The sequence below is a fragment of the Pteropus vampyrus genome, unplaced genomic scaffold (genome assembly GCF_000151845.1).
Source record: "Pteropus vampyrus isolate Shadow unplaced genomic scaffold, Pvam_2.0 Scaffold7, whole genome shotgun sequence".
NCBI lineage: Eukaryota > Metazoa > Chordata > Mammalia > Chiroptera > Pteropodidae > Pteropus > Pteropus vampyrus.
In genome coordinates, this window is record NW_011888788.1 from 17065862 (window position 1) to 17083261 (window position 17400).

At 36.1% G+C, this 17400-nt stretch overlaps 1 pseudogene; it reads left to right on the forward strand.

The window, feature by feature from the left end:
- The first annotated feature begins 8509 nt into the window (after nt 1-8509).
- Nucleotides 8510-8625, forward strand: LOC111747086 (annotated as a pseudogene).
- The last annotated feature ends 8775 nt before the right edge of the window (nt 8626-17400 follow it).

Here is a 17400-nt window from a genome sequence, read left to right on the forward strand (position 1 = left end):
CTCTCTGTGTGTCATTTAATCCACAGTGAGTCTCTTGTAGGCAGCATGTGTAAGGGTCTTGTCTTCTAATCCATTCAGCCCCCCCCCATGTCTTTTGATTGAAGCATTGAATCCATTCACATTCAAACTAATTATTGACAGATATGTACTGATAGTCATTTTATTATCCATATTTTTGATACTTTCTTCTCCTCTCCCCTCTCTTCTTCTTCTCTTTCTCCTTCCTGCAGTCCTCCTCCTCTTCACCTTCTCCTCCTTCTCCCTCTCGTCTCTCCTCCCTCTCCTCCCTCTTCTCTCTCTTCTCCCTCTCCTCCTCTTTCTTCTCCTCCTCCTCCTCCTCCTCCTCCTTCTTACTTGTCCCTTTAACATTTCTTATAATACCGGCTTGGTGGTGATGAACTCTTTTAGCTTTTTATTGTCTGGGAAGCTCTTTATCTGTCTTTTGGTTCTAAATGATAGCTTTGCTGGGTAGGGTAATTTTGGTTGCAGGTCCTTCCTTTTCATCACTTTGAATATTTCATGCCAATCTCTTCTGTCCTGCAAAGTTTCTGTTGAGAAATCAACTGAGAGTCTTATGGGAGCTCCCTTGTAGGTGACTAACTGCTTTTCTCTTCTTGCTTCTAAGATTCTCTCTTCGCATTTAAACTTTGCCATTTTAATTATGTGTCATATTGTGGGCCTCTTTGGGTTCATCTTGTTTAAGACTTTTTGTACTTCCTGGGCTTGTATGTCTGTTTCCTTCACCAAATTTCTTCAAATAAGTTTTCGATTCCTTACTCTTTCTCTTCTTCTGATACTCCTATGATGTAAATGTTGGTATACTTGATGTCATCCCAGAGACCCCTTAAACTACTCTTATATTTTGGATATTTTTTCTGTTCTGAGTGGATGTTTTCTGTTACCTTATCTTCCAAATTGCTAATTCAAAACTGTGCTTCAACAAATCTAGTGTTGATTTCTTCTAATGTATTCTTCATTTAAGTTATTGTATTCTTCATTTCCGACTGGTTCTCTTTTATGTTTTCTATCTCCACTTTTATGTTTTCTATCACTTTGTTAAAGTTCTCACTGAGATCTTTGAGCATCCTTATAACAAGTGTTTTGAACTCTGCATCTGGTAGATTGCTTATCTTCATTTTGTTTAGTTCTTTTTCTGGAGCTTTCTTTTGTTCTTTCATGTGGTACGTTTCTTTATCTCTGCATATTGGCTGCCTCCCTGTGTTTGTTTCTATGTGTTAGGTAGGGATGTTATGTCTCCCAGTCTTGGTACAGTGGCCGTATGTAGTAGGTGTGCTGTGGGTCCCAGTGGTGCCATCTCCTGTCACCTGAGACAGGTGCTCTGGGTTGTGTGGGTTGTATGTACCCTTCTGTTGTAGTTGAACCTTGGTTGGTGTTTGCATGTCAGTGGGAGGGATTGACTCTCAGGATGATTTGTTATGAGGCCTGGCCATGACTACAGAGAAGGAGCTATTGTGCAGGGACTTACCCAATGGAGTAGGATTCACTTTAGCAGGGTCCACTCAGTCTTCCTTTTGGGTATGTCATTTGTAAAGGTGGTTGGGTGGTGCTATGGTGTGGTCTAAAGGTGGCCACCATATGTGTTGGTTTTGGGGCTTCTTGAGAGGGCCTCTGTTGCAGGCCAAGATCAGCCCCACTGCCTGTGCCCTGCCTGGGGCCTCTTGGTATGAGCTACAAAGTACATGCAGATGTTTGCCACTGTGCTGGACTTGATGGTGCCTGGGAGAGGCAAAGCTGAAAATTGAGGCTGGCTACTGCTAGCACCAGGCTTGTGCTGCTTAGCAAGAGGTATGGGGCATGCTGAGGCCAGATACTCTTGTTCGGGGTTTGCGAACCTTTGAAAGATTTTAGAAAATTCCACAGCCTGAGCCAAGACAAGTCATTTGTATGGAAAAGCCATGGGAAATGGCTTGAGTGGGCCTAAAAGCTTGGTTGGGTAGGGTCTCAGAGAATCACCAAGGTGGGTGATTAGATATGGCAGTATTAGATATGGCACCCACCTGCATCTCTGCATGCTGTGTCGGGGAATGGCTCAACAACAACAAAAACAATTTTCCTCTGCAAGGAAAGCCCCTACAGCCCTTTCCCTGAAGCCAGATAAATCAGATCCTCCCTTCATATCCCTAGCACCTTTTGAGCTGCCGTCCCAAGGCTGGAGTTCAGAGTGATTGAGCCTGTCAGTAAGTCTGGGTTGGGGACCTTTAAAAGGAAAGCCTGGAAATCCAGATGCCCTCCCTCTTATTCAGCCAAAATTTCCACTGGTTCTCACAGCCAAGAGTTATGGGAACTTCTCTTCAGGGCACTGGAACCCTGGGCTAGAGAGCCTAGTGTGGGGCTGGGACCCCTCTTTCCTCAGAGGGAGGAATTCTATAGCTGAGATTGTCCTCCCAATTTTTAATCACTACATGTGAGTGTACAGCCCACACTGCTTCTCCTACCAGTCTTCACATGGCTTCTTCTGTATATCCTTAGTCATAGAACTTCTGTTTAGCAAGAGTTCAGGAGATTGTCAATGATGGTCGTTCTGTAGTTGTAACTTTTATATGTAGCCATGAGAGGAGGCTAGTACAACATTTATGTTCACTAACTTGACTGGAAGCTGTGGCTGCTTTTTAACGGCACAATTTTTACCATCTTCAGTTTTCATTTTTTCAATCTTTTTTTCTTGTTTTGCTTCTGTTTCATATATCAGTTTTTCTTTGGCCAATCGTTTCACCATTCTAGTTTTGATCTTAATCTGCCTCACATGAGGATTGGCCATGGTCCCTCTGGTGTTGGGGAAAGGAGGGTCAGAGAGCCAGGGTAGCTGAGCAGGGAGAGAATGTGGAGCTCTCTTATAATATTTTTATTTCTGTAAAATCAGTAGTAAATTTCTCACTTTAATCTCTAATTTTAAAAATTTGAGTCTTATCTTTTATTTTTCTTAGTCAATCTAAACAAAGGTTTGAGAATTTTTTAAACTCTTTTTGAAGAACTTTTAGGTAGCTGATTTTTGCTGTTCCTTTTTATTCTCTATATTATTTATCTACACTCTCATCTTTATTATTTCCTTCTTTCTGGTAGTTTTGGGTTTAGTTTACTCTCTTTTTGCCAGTTCCTTAAGATGTAAAATTAGGTTATTGGTTTGAGGTCATTCTTCTTTTTTAATTAATGTGTTTATAGTCTAAATTTCCTTATTATTGCTTTGGGTGCATCTCATAAGTTTTGATATGTTGTGTTTTTTCTTTCACTTATCTGAAGGTATCTTCTAATTTCCCTTTGCTATTTTTTTTAACTCATTGGTTGTTTTACATATTATGAACATTTTCTGCTACTGATTTCTAGTTGCATTTCATTTGGATTAGAAAAGATACAAAAGATTGATATGTGATTTCGGTCTTTTACAATTAAGACTTGTTTTTGTGGCATAACGTGGTCTATTCTGGAGTATGTTCCATTTTAGAAAAATATATTTTGCTGGTTTTGTGTGGATTATCTGTATATATCTGTTAGTTCTATTTACTTTGTAGTGTTTTTCAAGTTTGTTATTTCTTTATTAATATTTTGCCTATTCTTTCTATTATTGAAAGTGGAGTCTATGATTTTTTGAAATATTTAGCAATTATGGTTTTTATTTCCAAAATCTGTAATTAGTAATTTTTTCATAGCATTTTTTTCTTCTTTTAAGCTTACAGTATCTTCTACTAGAATTCTGAGAATATTTTTAAAATGTGTGTGCATGCCCCTGCATGTGCATGCCTGCTCAAGTGCATATATATCTTCTGTTATATTTGTTTGTTTATTTATTTATTATTAATACTCTTCCCTCAGGTATTACTCCCTTTCTTTGCTTTGCACTCATTGCCTCTCTTTGCTTGCCTGGCTTTCCTTTAATGTGTCTGGGATCTTCATATTATGCTCATCTTTGTATTTAAGGGTCCCTATTCCCTTGCCTGCCAATATCGTATCTGTTTATCATTGCTTGCCTCCAAGGCTGGGTTGTGTGTTTTGAGCAGGAGGTGGGGAAGAGCATGATGTGTTACTAAGCTGCCTTGTTTATTCCTTGGTCTTCTGTGTTTGGAGAGCTCCCAGTTCTCCCATGCCCTAGCTCTGCATTCTAGCATCCATGCTTATTGTTCTCATCTCTAGGTTGACATCCCTATATCTGCTCTAATAATAAGAATTGAGGGAGAAGAAAAGTAACTAACCCAGCTTCCTCTACTATTGTTCCACAACTACTTCCTCATCATTGTTCTCAGTTCTCTCTGTGTCATCCATCTCTGAACTTGAAAGTTGTATCAGAAGTGTACACTCTCTTCTATCTCGATCCAATCTACTTGTTAGAATGGAAATCACTTTTAATCTTCATTTGCTCTCTTTACACTTTAGAAGAGGGGCCTGCAAACTACTGCTTGTGAATTAATGTCCATCTCTTCTTTTGTAAGTAAGGTTTTATTGTAATGTATCCATGCTTATTTGTTTATGAACTGCTTTCATTCTACAATAACAGAGTCAAGTAGTTGCTACACAGACTGTATGGCTTCCAAAGCCTAAAATAGTTACTATTTGTCTCTTTACAGAGAGTGTTTGCTGATCCCTGCTTCAGGAAGCTTGTAATTAGTAGATTTATATCTAAAATTCAATAAAGGCCACATATGTAGTAAAAATTACTTTTTCCAGGAAGAGGGAAGATTTTCATACTGCAAAACATTTGCAGATTTTAATACATGCTCCTTGTTTGCCATGCTTTGTTTAATGGACAACAAATATGGAGACAGCTGCATATGTTGGTAAGGGAGGTAGGTACTGTAGGTATATCATAACATGAGGAAGCATATTCCTTAACCATTGGAGCACATGTAACTTAGCTGGAGAAGGAAGATCCTTATTATTTAGAAAATAATACCTAGCAGCATTTAAACAAGAGCTTTTGAATATGCTGTCATCTAAATATACCATGAGGATTCCCAGTAGGCATCCGATAGTCTAATAATTCAGAGAATTTGTACACTGAAAAATGTTAGTCTTCATTTTATTCTCAAAGTATGTTAAAGAATTATCTTTAGATATTGTGTACCAGGACTAATAGGCATCTTTTATTTACTTCATTTAAAAAATACATTTCAAATGTCTTTGCTCAAGTAAAAAAACCATTATTTTTAGGGTGATAAATAGATAACCTTTGCAAACTCAAACCATATGTTTCCCTTCCTTTTTCTTTTTTTAACACTTCACTATGAGACTTTTATTTATTTTTTAAATCTATTTTATGAGTTGTCAGAGAACTTGTACTCTGTGATTAGTTTAAGAAATAATGCAAGCCATACTGACTAATACAGTTGTCCATTATTGTTCAAGTCATGTTGGCATCATCATTTCCTTAAAAAAGCAAAAGCATTTTAAACACTGCACTCATCATTGATTCTGGCTACTTGTTGCTGTTTTTTTTTTTTTTTTTTTTTTAATTCTCCGACTCATACATTCCTACCTTAAATGTTAGAGAAATAAAAGCAATATTTTCATGATTAGGCAAAGGATACATATTAACACCTAAGATTAAAAATAACCATTATTTTTATTACAAAAACTATTTTTCACTTGAGATTACAAATACAGTCACATTCATTTGAAATATATAGAATGTTATATTATAATCCTAGTCAGAGTACGGCATAATAATACCATATGACATTATGGTATTATTGATAGTATGGCATAATAATACCAAATAATAATATTGTATTATTATATGAAGTCTACAAATTTCCCAATAGGAATACTTAATTTCCTTTAATGTGACTAAGAAATTTCTGAATTTCTCTGTGCCCCTCCCCAAAATAAGGAAATAAATATAAGGTATATGGTAAAATAAAATACAGTGGTTCATTAAACCGACATTAATGATTCTAATGGAAATATTCTTTTGAATTTAAAAAATCTATATATAAATACCTATTGTAAATATTTTAAAATTTTTTATATTTTTTTCCAGCTGTAGTTGACATACAATATTATATTAATTTCAGGTGTACAACACAGTGAATAGACATTTGTATAACTTATGAAGTGTTCACCCCAAGAAATTTAATATCCATCTGACACCATACATAGTTATTACAATACTACTGACTATGTTTTCCCTGCTAAACTCTACCTCCTCATGACTAATTACCAATTTGTAATTACCAATTTGTAACTCTTAATCCTCTCTTCCCTGCACCTGTCCCTCACCCCTAATCTAACAACTATCAAAACTCTCTGTGTCTATGAGCTTCTTTCTGTTATTTGTTTGTTTATCTTACTCTCTAGATTCCATATATAACATTTGCCTTTGTCTGACTTACTCCACTCAGCACAATACCCTTTAGGTCCATTCATGTTGTTAGAAATGGCAAGATTTAATTCTTTTTATGGCTGAGTAATATTCCATTGTGTGCATATACACATAAATATATTATATATAACATATATAATATTATACACACACACACACACACATACACACACACGCACACATACCACCTCTTCTTTACCCATTCAGCTATTGATGGACACCCAAGATACCTTCAAATCTTGGCTACTGTAAATAATGTTACAATGAACATAAGTATTGTTTTGTATTTCTTCAGATTAATACCCAGAAGTGGGATAACTAGGTACTTCTTTGTTGCTTGTTATAGCCTTTGTTTTAAAGTATATTGTATCAGGTATAAATATTTCTACTCCAGCTTTTTTGTTTGTTTCCATTGTCATGAAACATCTTTTTCATTCTTTTACTTTCAGTCTGTGTGTGTCTTTTGAACTGAAGTGAGTATCTTGTAGGCAGCATATGTAAGGGTCTTGTTTTCTTATCCATTCAGTCACCTTATGCTTTGATTAGAGCATTTAATCCATTTACATTTAGAGTAATTGTTGCTGGATATGTAATTATTGTCATTTTATTATTCATATTTTTTGATATATATTTGTTCTTTCTTTTTAAAGAAGTCCCTCCAACATTTCCTGTAATACTGGCTTGGTGGTGATGAACTCTTTTAGCTTTTTCATGTCTGGGAAGCTCTTTATTTGTTCTTCAATTCTAAATGATAGCTTTGCTACATAGAGTAATCTTGGTCATAGTTCCTTGCTTTTCATCACTTTGAATATTTCATGTCAATCCTTTCTTGCCTGCAAAGTTTCTGTTGAGAAATCAGCTAACGGTCTTATGGGAGCTCCCTTGTAGATAACTAATTGCTTTTCTTTTGCTTATTTTAAGATTTTCTCTTGGTTTTTAATCTTTGGCATTTTAATGATGATGTGTCTTGATGTGGACCTCTTTGAGTTCATCTGGTTTGGGACTCTTTGCGCTTCCTGGGCTTTATGTCTATTTCTTTCACCAGGTTAGGAAAGTTTTCTGTAATTATTTCATGAAATAGGTTTTCAATTCCTTGCTCTCTCTCTTCTCTTTCTGGTACCTCTATGCTAATGTTTTTATGCTTGATGTTGTCTCATAGGTTCTTTAAACTATCCTCATTTTTATGGATATTTTTTTTCTTTTTGCTGTTCTGACTAGGTGTTTTCTGTTACCTTATCTTCTAAATTGCTGATTCGATCCTCTGCTTCATCTAATCTATTGTTAATTCCTTCTAAGGTATTCTTCATTTTGGTTATTATATTCTTCATTTCTGACTGGTAATTTTTATTTTCCATCTCTATTTTTGTGTTTTTTATCATTTTGTTAAAATTGTTACTGAGTTCATAACTCTTTCTCTAAATTCATTGAGCATCCTTATAACTAGTGTTTTGAACTCTGCATCTGGTAGATTGTTTGTTTCCATTTTATTTGTACTTTTTCTGAAGCTTTCTTCTGTTCTTTCATGTAGGACATGTTTCTTCATCTTCTCATTTTGGCTGCCTACTTGTGTTTGTTTCTATGTACTAGGTAGGGCTGTTATGTCTCTCAGTCTTGGTACAGTGGCCTTATGTAGTAGGGGTGCTGTAGGTCCTAGTGGTGCTCTCTCCCTTGTCACCTGAGACGGATGTTCTGGGAGTGTTTATTGTATGGGTTGTATGTGCCCTCTTGTTGTAATTGAGCCTTGGTTGCTGTTTGCTAGTCAATAGGAGGGATTGCCTCTTGAGCTAATTGGTTGTGATTACTGGCTGTGACCTGAGGAAGAACAGTTACACAAGGGCTGACCCTACAGAGCAGGATTCACTTTAGCGGGGTTCTGGTGCTGCCATTATGCCCTTTGGGTGTGTCACTCTCAGATATGACCCTGGGTGGTGCTCTGGCTCAGATCAAAGCTGGCCACCAGGCATGCAGGCCAGGGCCTCCTGGGAGGGGCCTTGCCACAGACAAAGTTCAACTGCAGCCTGTGCCCTGCCTGGGGCCACCTGGCATAAGCCACCAAGTGATTTGTAGATGGCTGCCACCCACGCTGGGCTCAGATGTGCCATAGTGTAGCGGTTAGCATGTTTGCTTTACACACAGAAGGTCCTGGGTTCGCATCCCAGTGGAGCCACACGGTCCATGGTCTATGGCCATGCCACCCTGAACAAGCCCGATGTCTGATCTCAGAACCTAAGCAGGGTTGGGCCTGGTTAGTACTTGGATGGGAGACCACCTAGGAAGACCAGGTGCTGTAGGCATAAATAAAAAAAAATTCATAGGAAATATCCCTACAGTATATAGAGATATTTATATTTAGGCATATTTACATGTTTAAAGGCTGTAGTAGTCCCATTGTAGTTACTCACCAGCAGCTTCAGCATGAACTCAAAGACTGTAGAAAGAGTTACTCTTTTTTGTGATTCTAAGATACATCTCCAGAGCATTTCTGGGATAATGGACTTAAAATAAAAATTTAGAATGCTAGGTTTTAAGTGTGAATTTTTCTTCAGCACTACTGTTCTCTCCTCACATCCTCCTGTTTCACTGAGTTCCAGAGAATACACAGTTTGGTATGCTCAGTTTGGACTCCAGTGATTGACAAGGAAGGATAATGTAAGTTTGAAAATATCCATTATACCAATATGCCTCCATTCTCCTTTATTGCAGCTGCAGTTATAGGCACTGAAACCATACCATAGTTTTCTCACCTCTATTCTTATAATACTCTTTTTTTCCATACTTAGATGGCAAATAAATTAATACCTTGGGTTTATGAAGTTGGTTTAGCAAGTAAACTAGACCCAGTAAAATCTGTGGGTGCATCACCTATTTGCATGATGGCATCCAACAGCTTCTCTAACTATCAACCACAGAAAAGATGCAGGTAATATGAAGGTGCAATTCAGAAAGAAGAAAATAGAAATGACCAAGTAAATCAACAATAAAAAATCTTTCTGCCTGTTGATTTGGTAATCATTAGAATATGTGTATAACAAACAATGTCAACATAGTCTAAGGAAATGGGCATCTCTCACACTCTGCTGTGGGGTATAAATTCACATAACTTTTTGGAGAGCAATTTGGCAACAGGTATCAAAACCTTAGAAGAAGTTCTGGGTGTAAACCTTCTACTTGAAATTTGGTCTATGAAAATAATCTGCAGGAAGATGTAGCTATAAGGATGTTCACCATAGTTCTGTTTAAAGTAGAAAAGAAACCCCTCAAATAAATAATATGTCTAATAATAGGAAAGTGCAACAATGTAATTTATTAATGTAAAGACTTTAAATTTGTTACAGACAAATGGAAAAAATTTATGAAATGTGTAGAAAAAAAGTAGTACAGGTTACACAACAGGTTTATAATATTTACATTATATTCTGGAAAGATTTATATTGAATTATTAATAGTAGCTGTTTTTTAATGGGAATTTGAGTGATGCTATTTTTTTCTGATTTATCTATATATTTTTTCAGATTTCTACAATAAACATGCATTTCTTTTTTTGCAAGATGGGAATAGAATGTTTTTAAATTTTAAATGAAAGAGACCAGTAAGAATACTTTATTTTTCCATTCAGAGATTCCTTGTTCCCTGGGGTTAGATTCAGGCTCTGAAATATCAGATAATAAACACAATAGATAAATTTAATTGTCGGAGTTACAGATTTGTTTTTCAGTTAAGTGGTTTATTTTTCTAGAGCAATATGGATGAATTTCTGAGTAAAAATCAACTTTTTGAAAATCTATATTTCCTTTTTGTTGAACAAAACCAATAATACTGATGTTATTATAAAGGAAAATAAAAACTGTAGAGGAATAAACTTGATCAAGCTTGCTGGATAAACATTTATGAATAAACTATTTTCAAAGGGCTATGACCAACATTGCCTCAAAACCTAAATGTTTCTCATCCTTCTGGGCATTCTGTTTTGAATAATAATAATAATAATAGAAAACCAGAAAGACTTAAGAAATTTTATTCGCCATCTTACTTAAGCACCATGTCACTTATGGCTTTCTGTTGACTCATGTCAATTCCTGGTTTCTAGCCCAAAGTTGCTTCTTGAGATTATGGAGACCCAAACAATGTCCTCAGAAAGTGTTACCTAAAAGCCTACTTTCTAAATAAAATGTTTAGGTTAGTTGCCTGAAATCAGGATAGTATTTTTTATAATCTAGACATAGTAATGTGGTTAATGAGAGAATCTGAACAATTAACTTAAGTTTATTCATATTTGTGGATCAATTTAGGTTTAGAGTGGGTTATGTTATAATTCTTTTCTAAAGAAATTGAGTTTCTGGTTTCCCTCCCAGGTCAGTGCTGTGTCATTGTAAGATGAATAGAAAAGTATGTTCTGAGCAATTAACCATTTGTTGGAAGAACTTGAACAAAAAGGAAAAGAACTTCACTTGAATCTCATTCTTTTTAAGAAAGACTGGAAGTATCTAAGGGTCCAAGTAGAGAAAGCTCTGCTTATCAATTTTGTAATCTGGAGACCACATGGTATCTCAATCTGCTGTTTTCTTCTCCTGACACTCTTAACTTAGTACATATTGTGACCATACTAACAAGGATAGGTCATTTAAATAATTTGTGTTTGGGAAAAGATAAGGAGGACATCTTCTCTGGTCTCCTTTTCTCTGGAAATAAAATTTTGTCTAATATTTGTATTAAGGACATTGGGGATTCACTTTATGAAATTTTTTTACTTTCTTTAACAGCTCAAAGTATGTGATAGTCTTGTAAAGTTTAGTCTTGCAAAACTACATGACATTAAACTAAAGTTCGTTTTTTTTTTTTAATTAGCACAAGCAGGCATCTTTTATTATAAAAAAACAGTGTGCGTTTGTGTATGTGTGTGGGGGGGGGGTCTGCCTTTCTGTATTCATGTATTGCCTGAATACCATATGTCCTGTTCCTAAATAGAAAGAATTTTTAACTCAAGGTAATAAATATATAAATTTCAAGCTTAAACTAGAAATGCTATCTATGACTATTCCATCATTTCTGGTGGTTGCTTCTACAAAATACAAAGCACATTTATCCTAACCACAATTAAAATCACTTTATTTTAAATACTATTTTAGTATTTTTGGAGCAGTGAATCTGTTTAAAACTTCTTTAAGATACTTGTGGAGACAGCAATGAAAATCCTCAACATTATATATATTGTTTTTTTCTCTCCTTCTTCACAAGGATCATCTTTAGGTTAATGTCACAGAAAATTGGGATGATTTATTGTTTGTGAGATAGTGAAATAGTTAAAGGAGATACCAGATATTAGTTCAAACCATGTGGACTTTGGAGGATGGAAGAAACTAGAAGAAAGTTTTATATGATTCTCTTTCCATGCAAAAACTCCTAGAACACAGGCCTCAAAACTGTCCAGGTGGCTCTTAGTTTTAAGGAGACCAGTAAAAGAGCAGTTCTCTACTGTAGCCCACTTATTTTGTGATTCACTAAAATTAACAGCCCCTCTAGGAGTTTGTCTATGGATCAGAATTTCAACATGGGCTAAAACCCAGTTCTTTGTCCTCACTCTCAGAGACTACTGTGTGACTCATTCTGAAAGTCCAGGTGTGGAAGGGAAAGGCACATGGAAGAAAAATCTAGATTCAGAATTTATGTTTGTCTGATGCCACATGTTCCCAAATGATTTCTGGGCTGTTTCAAAAGTGGTCTGCACAGATATTAATCTATGTGACCATGTCTGAAACATTTCATCACTGGGGAACAGCTGAAAGTAGTTGGTGGTTATTTGTGTGGTCCACATTAGGTGCTGTAGTATGGTCAAAAGAGGAACATTTGTGGGAGGCTCATAGGACCACGAGGAAAATGCCTGTATTTCCTCTTAATTATTTTTGAACTTGTTTGCATGACTGTGATTGTTAAACTCCAGGTTAGTTTATTCTCAAAAAGTAAAGATTGAGGTGGATGGGGGGTGGGAGATAGGTCAGTTCAGGCAGGGTGTGAGGACAGATGCAGTTTTCATGGGACCATCTTGTATCATCTGTTTACCAGGAGTACTTTTATTACCTAAAGCATCATACATCTGCACACTTTTTTCCAGACTGTGTTTTTCTAACAGTATAATGTTATGCAAAAGATCACCCAAAACAAAGGAGAAATATTGTTTTCTACGTAGGAGATCACTGTTGTTTAATTTTATAAAGATCCAAGTATCTCTCTACAGGAGAAAACCTCTTATTTTATATAATGATGATAGTAGGTAATCCAAATATTTGATTTTTGAAGACAATCATAAAAATGATACCTATATATCTTTAACATTTTAATTAAATTAAAATATACAACCATGCACTCATTTGCCAGTCTTTTGATGTAGGGCCAAGCCTTTATTTGAGTGTGTGATGGTTGGTGTTCTGCTTTGCCTTTTTTGCAAAAAACAAACTCATAATATATTATCATCTACAATTTTTGGTTTGGATTTCTCTAAAGCAGAGCAAGAATTGAAATTTGGGTGCAGAATCATTTCATATTTTGTATGATCTATACCCCAGCCCAGCTTTAGTTTTTTCAGGCACACCTAATTCAACTCACCTTTATTTAGTTTTTTTCAAAACATTCGATTGAGTGTTTATAGAGGCAATGCTCTTTACCCACTCAAATTTCATCAGCATGAGCAATACTTAAATTTAGTAATGACTACAATTGGCATGAACTATTTGGAAATAAACATGACCACTATTTGTGAAGTATATAAACCTATTGGTGGGTATAGAGGGCCTGGGACATTAGAGAGTGGCCTGCTAAATCTGAGTATTCTGAATTTATGGACAACAGTCAGTATATTTAGAGAAAATAGAAAGAATTAGTTAACCTGGCAAATTCCTTAAGCAAGTAGCAGTTAAGTTGGTATATCACACATGATGGGTTAGATAATTCTGCAGTAAGAAATACTTCCTAAATCTTCATGGTTTGCAATAATAAATTTTAGGTTTTTCTTATCTTATATGTTTGTCATGGACCTGTGATGGACAGCTATCATCTGGAGCATGACTAGTAGCTGGTGCACAACTCATTGTGAATCAAGTACTTGCTTTTCAAGTTTCTACCTGGGAGTGACACATGATAACTTCCACTCACATTTCATTGGTCTGAATAAGTTCATGACCACATCTAACTTTATCAGGGCAAAGAAACACAATCCTACCCCATACTTAGAAGAAAAACGGAAATATTTGGTGAATAGCTCTAATGACTACCAAGGAAGTTTTTATTTTAATTTTAAACAATAATAGCTCATTTTTTCAAAATGCTTACAATCACTACATATTCTAATTTCTTCATAGTATGACCTCAATGAACCCATTAAATCACCATAGGAGGTTGATATTATTATGCATATTGTACAGACAAGGAAATGAAACATACAGATGATAGAGACTTGCCAGGGATGCACGACAGTTATCAGTATTTGAGCTCAGGTGGCTTAATACAAGCCTCCACATTCTGGACCCCTAGTACAGCTGAGTCTCAAGGGGAGGGGATTTACAAGTGGAGAGTATTTGAGGTGGTCATGGAGTACAGTATTGAATCTAGCTTTGTCACATACAGTCCTAGTACTTTCTCTATAAAATAGGACCAGCATTATTTTTACTCTACTATATACCCCACACATGGTTTTAAGAGCCAGTGTCTTCTATCTTCAACTAGTCCTAGACCTGCACTGTCCAATACTATAACCATGATCCACATTACAACAGAGCACTGTAAATGTGGATGGTCTGAATTAAGATGCATTGTAACTATAAAATACACACAGAATTTTAAAGACTTAGTATGAAAAAAATATATCTTACTAATAATTTTTCATATTGTTTATATAAATAATGATAGTTTGAATATATTAGGTTAAATAAAATGTATTATTAATCATAATTTCTCCTGTTTTAGAAAACTTCTTGAGTGTGTATAAACAATTTTAAAATTACATATGTTGCTCACATTACATTTCTATGAAACAGTGATACCCTAGATTCTCAATAGATGAAAGGTGGTTTAAATTGACAAATGTCAGTAATTAATATTTTCTACATAGAGTTTAGAAAATTAAAATATGTAATTTAACAAGTAAGAACTTTAATTAATAAAAGTACTCACGTGAAAATGGAAATTAAATAGCATTATCCTTAAAAGCCCAGAGTATAGATGGGGCTGCAATGCTGTCTTAGTGAATCATGTGCCAGAAATTGGAAATAACTGGCTAATCTGTAAAGAAGATGCTGGTCCTATGATTTAACACTTAAAATACAAAGCACTACTCTCTAAACATATTTCACACTGAAGTTTTGAAGACCTTGTTGAGTTTGTATGCACAGACATCCATCCTTTGCCTAAAAGGTCTCCATGGGTGACAACCAGCCTGGTAACTTCTTGGTGTTCTTCAATGAATCCTGAACCTCTAACTGCTCAGCAAATACTGGGTTCAACTTTACCTTCTCTATTTCTTTACAAGATTGAGAACTAGTTGGCAAACCAAACTGAGACTAGAGAATATATTTTTTTTGTAAAGCTTCTGTCTTGCCTTGCCCATTCTCGCCACTCGAGATATGCCACTCTTACATGGTATTACTGTTTCCCTGCCACCTGGCAGCCCAGTGAAGGGCAAAGTAGCATGGGGCTGCAGGGCTATCCCACTGACTTGCTGTCGAGTTTTAGGGAACCCACACAGCCTCTCTAGTTTTCAGGTGCCTTCATCAGCCTGGCTCTACTGCCCCTTCTTCTGGTCTCTGAAATGGCTGCATCAGAATCACCTGGGAAGTTTCAGGGCTCCGCCTCCAGACAATCAGAAATTAAGTTTGAGTCAGGCCTGGGGAATATGTATCTTTCAAGTATCTCCAGGAGACTCTGAATGCTTCCTATACACTTCTTTAAGGGTTTTTTTTTTTTTGACTGAATTAGTGATTTTTGAACTTTTTGGACTAAATTAGTGGTTTTCAAACTTTTTGTTTTGGTTTATAACCCATAGCATGAAATATATTTTACATCGAGATCTAGTGCACAGATGGATAACTGAAAAAAGTGTCACAAACAATATTTACCTTTTACTATGGCTCTTTGATATTTCTATTTTTCTATCTTATTTAAAAATTGTTTGTTGTGACCTATAAATTGATCCCACAACTTATAGTTTGCAACTTACCAATTGAAAAAGTCTGGAAAATACGACCTTTTTGCAGTTCTTAGGGATTAAATCAAACTCAGAAATCAGATGCTATAAAAACTCTGAACTCAGAGCTAATTATATTAAACCACTTTTTGAGGTTTCCATTCTGCTTTGGAATTCCATATCTTGAGAATCATCCTTTCAACTGTCAAAGGAGTCAATAAGTCTATCCCAATTTTCTCCATCGTGCAAATAACATCTCCTAGATCATAATGTACAGAATGTCCATATCAACTTATTTTGAGTTGTTGACAAAGGGTAAAAATTATGAAGAATTCAGTTGAAACTCTGAGTAAAGTACATTGAATCTGGGGAGGCATAAAAATGCTCTACTCACAATAACCTCTTCTTCTCTGGAATTCTTCTTCTTTCATTCATTTCTTTAGAATCCATCTTCTTTATCTCCAGGCTCTTGATTCAACCTGGCCATCTCTTCTCTTAGGTAAATGCATCTGAAAAAACTCTTCAGATATATCAGTGCTGGACCCACCAGGTGGTCAGAGAGTTTACTGCAGCAATTGAGTACTCCAGGTGCTCACTCTGCCCTTGCCGTTCTTCACAGGAGCTAACACAGGGCTCCTTTGGGACCCCAGCATGGGAGGGAAGGACCCCATCCTTTATCATGGTGGCATGTTGCCTTATAAAGATGTTTAGGGTCTCCTTGGGCCATCAATCTACACGATGAGAGCAAGATTATTTTTTTCAGAATGAGACTTGCCTTTGAGAAGCTGATTGGCAGCTCTAGTTCTTGTCTTTGAGTTTTGTATTTTGAGCTGAATGTTAAATAACCAGCTGCTTCTTCAACCCTGCTCACACTGTCCATCTTTTGGATAAATCTGTTAGTTCTTCAGACCACACAAGTAAAACGGGTACTTGCAAATAACTCTTCTGCCCTCTGACTTCATTTTAACAGCCCTCCAAGGAAATAAGGTCGCAAGTTCACTGATGGCAGGAAGTGCCCACTGCTGGCCTGAGCGATCCCACACGTTTACTGTACCATTCCTAATTCATAAAGAAACCGCCGTACCTTTAGAGCCCAACGACTTTTCCATGTGTTTGGTATTTTTAGTTCTAAGCTCTGTCTTCAGTACTTCTCCAACATGTGTTGGAGAAAGACCCAGTGGTCTCATATTAAGGTAATTATTTTCACTGCTGTTCTAAAACACCACAGCAGTGTACCAAGAAACTTCCAATCCAGTAACCTGCACAGTTGGTTAAACAAAAATTGATCCCTAGTCAATCAAATGAATCTAATAAGTTATAGATAAATACATGATTTCATCACCTACAGTATGATCATCCAAAGGGAAATATGTGACCTCATTGGAGGTGTTGATTCCCTTCATAATAAATGAATCAGCTAAGCAACCAGTGATCTCACAATGCATGCTGCTATAACAAATTTAAATAATGAGACAATGCAGGAGGGAAATGCTACCCATCATGAGCAGGACTACCTGAAATAGTCCTTAACAGACTTAAACATAAATTAGCCTTTATAAATCTTATTGCTTGTTGTTGCTTTACTGACATATATGTCCTGCCAAAATATTACATTCTTGAAAGAGTTGTTTAAGTATATTAAATGGTTTCTATTCTTGGAAATATGGAAGTCTTTATTTATTTTGTTAAGAGACTTTTGAATATCCTTAGGTTATGTGTCAAACAGATGTCTAGGGTAAATACTTTTGACCCATTTAAACATTTCTTAGCTTGAATGTAAGTCCAGTTTCTGCAGTTTGTGTATGGTTCGACTCACTGGGCAGCACCTGACAAAACTGTGAGTCTGGTAATGCTAAGTTTGATAGCTCTGTGCTGTGACTTTTAATGGCAGGACTGA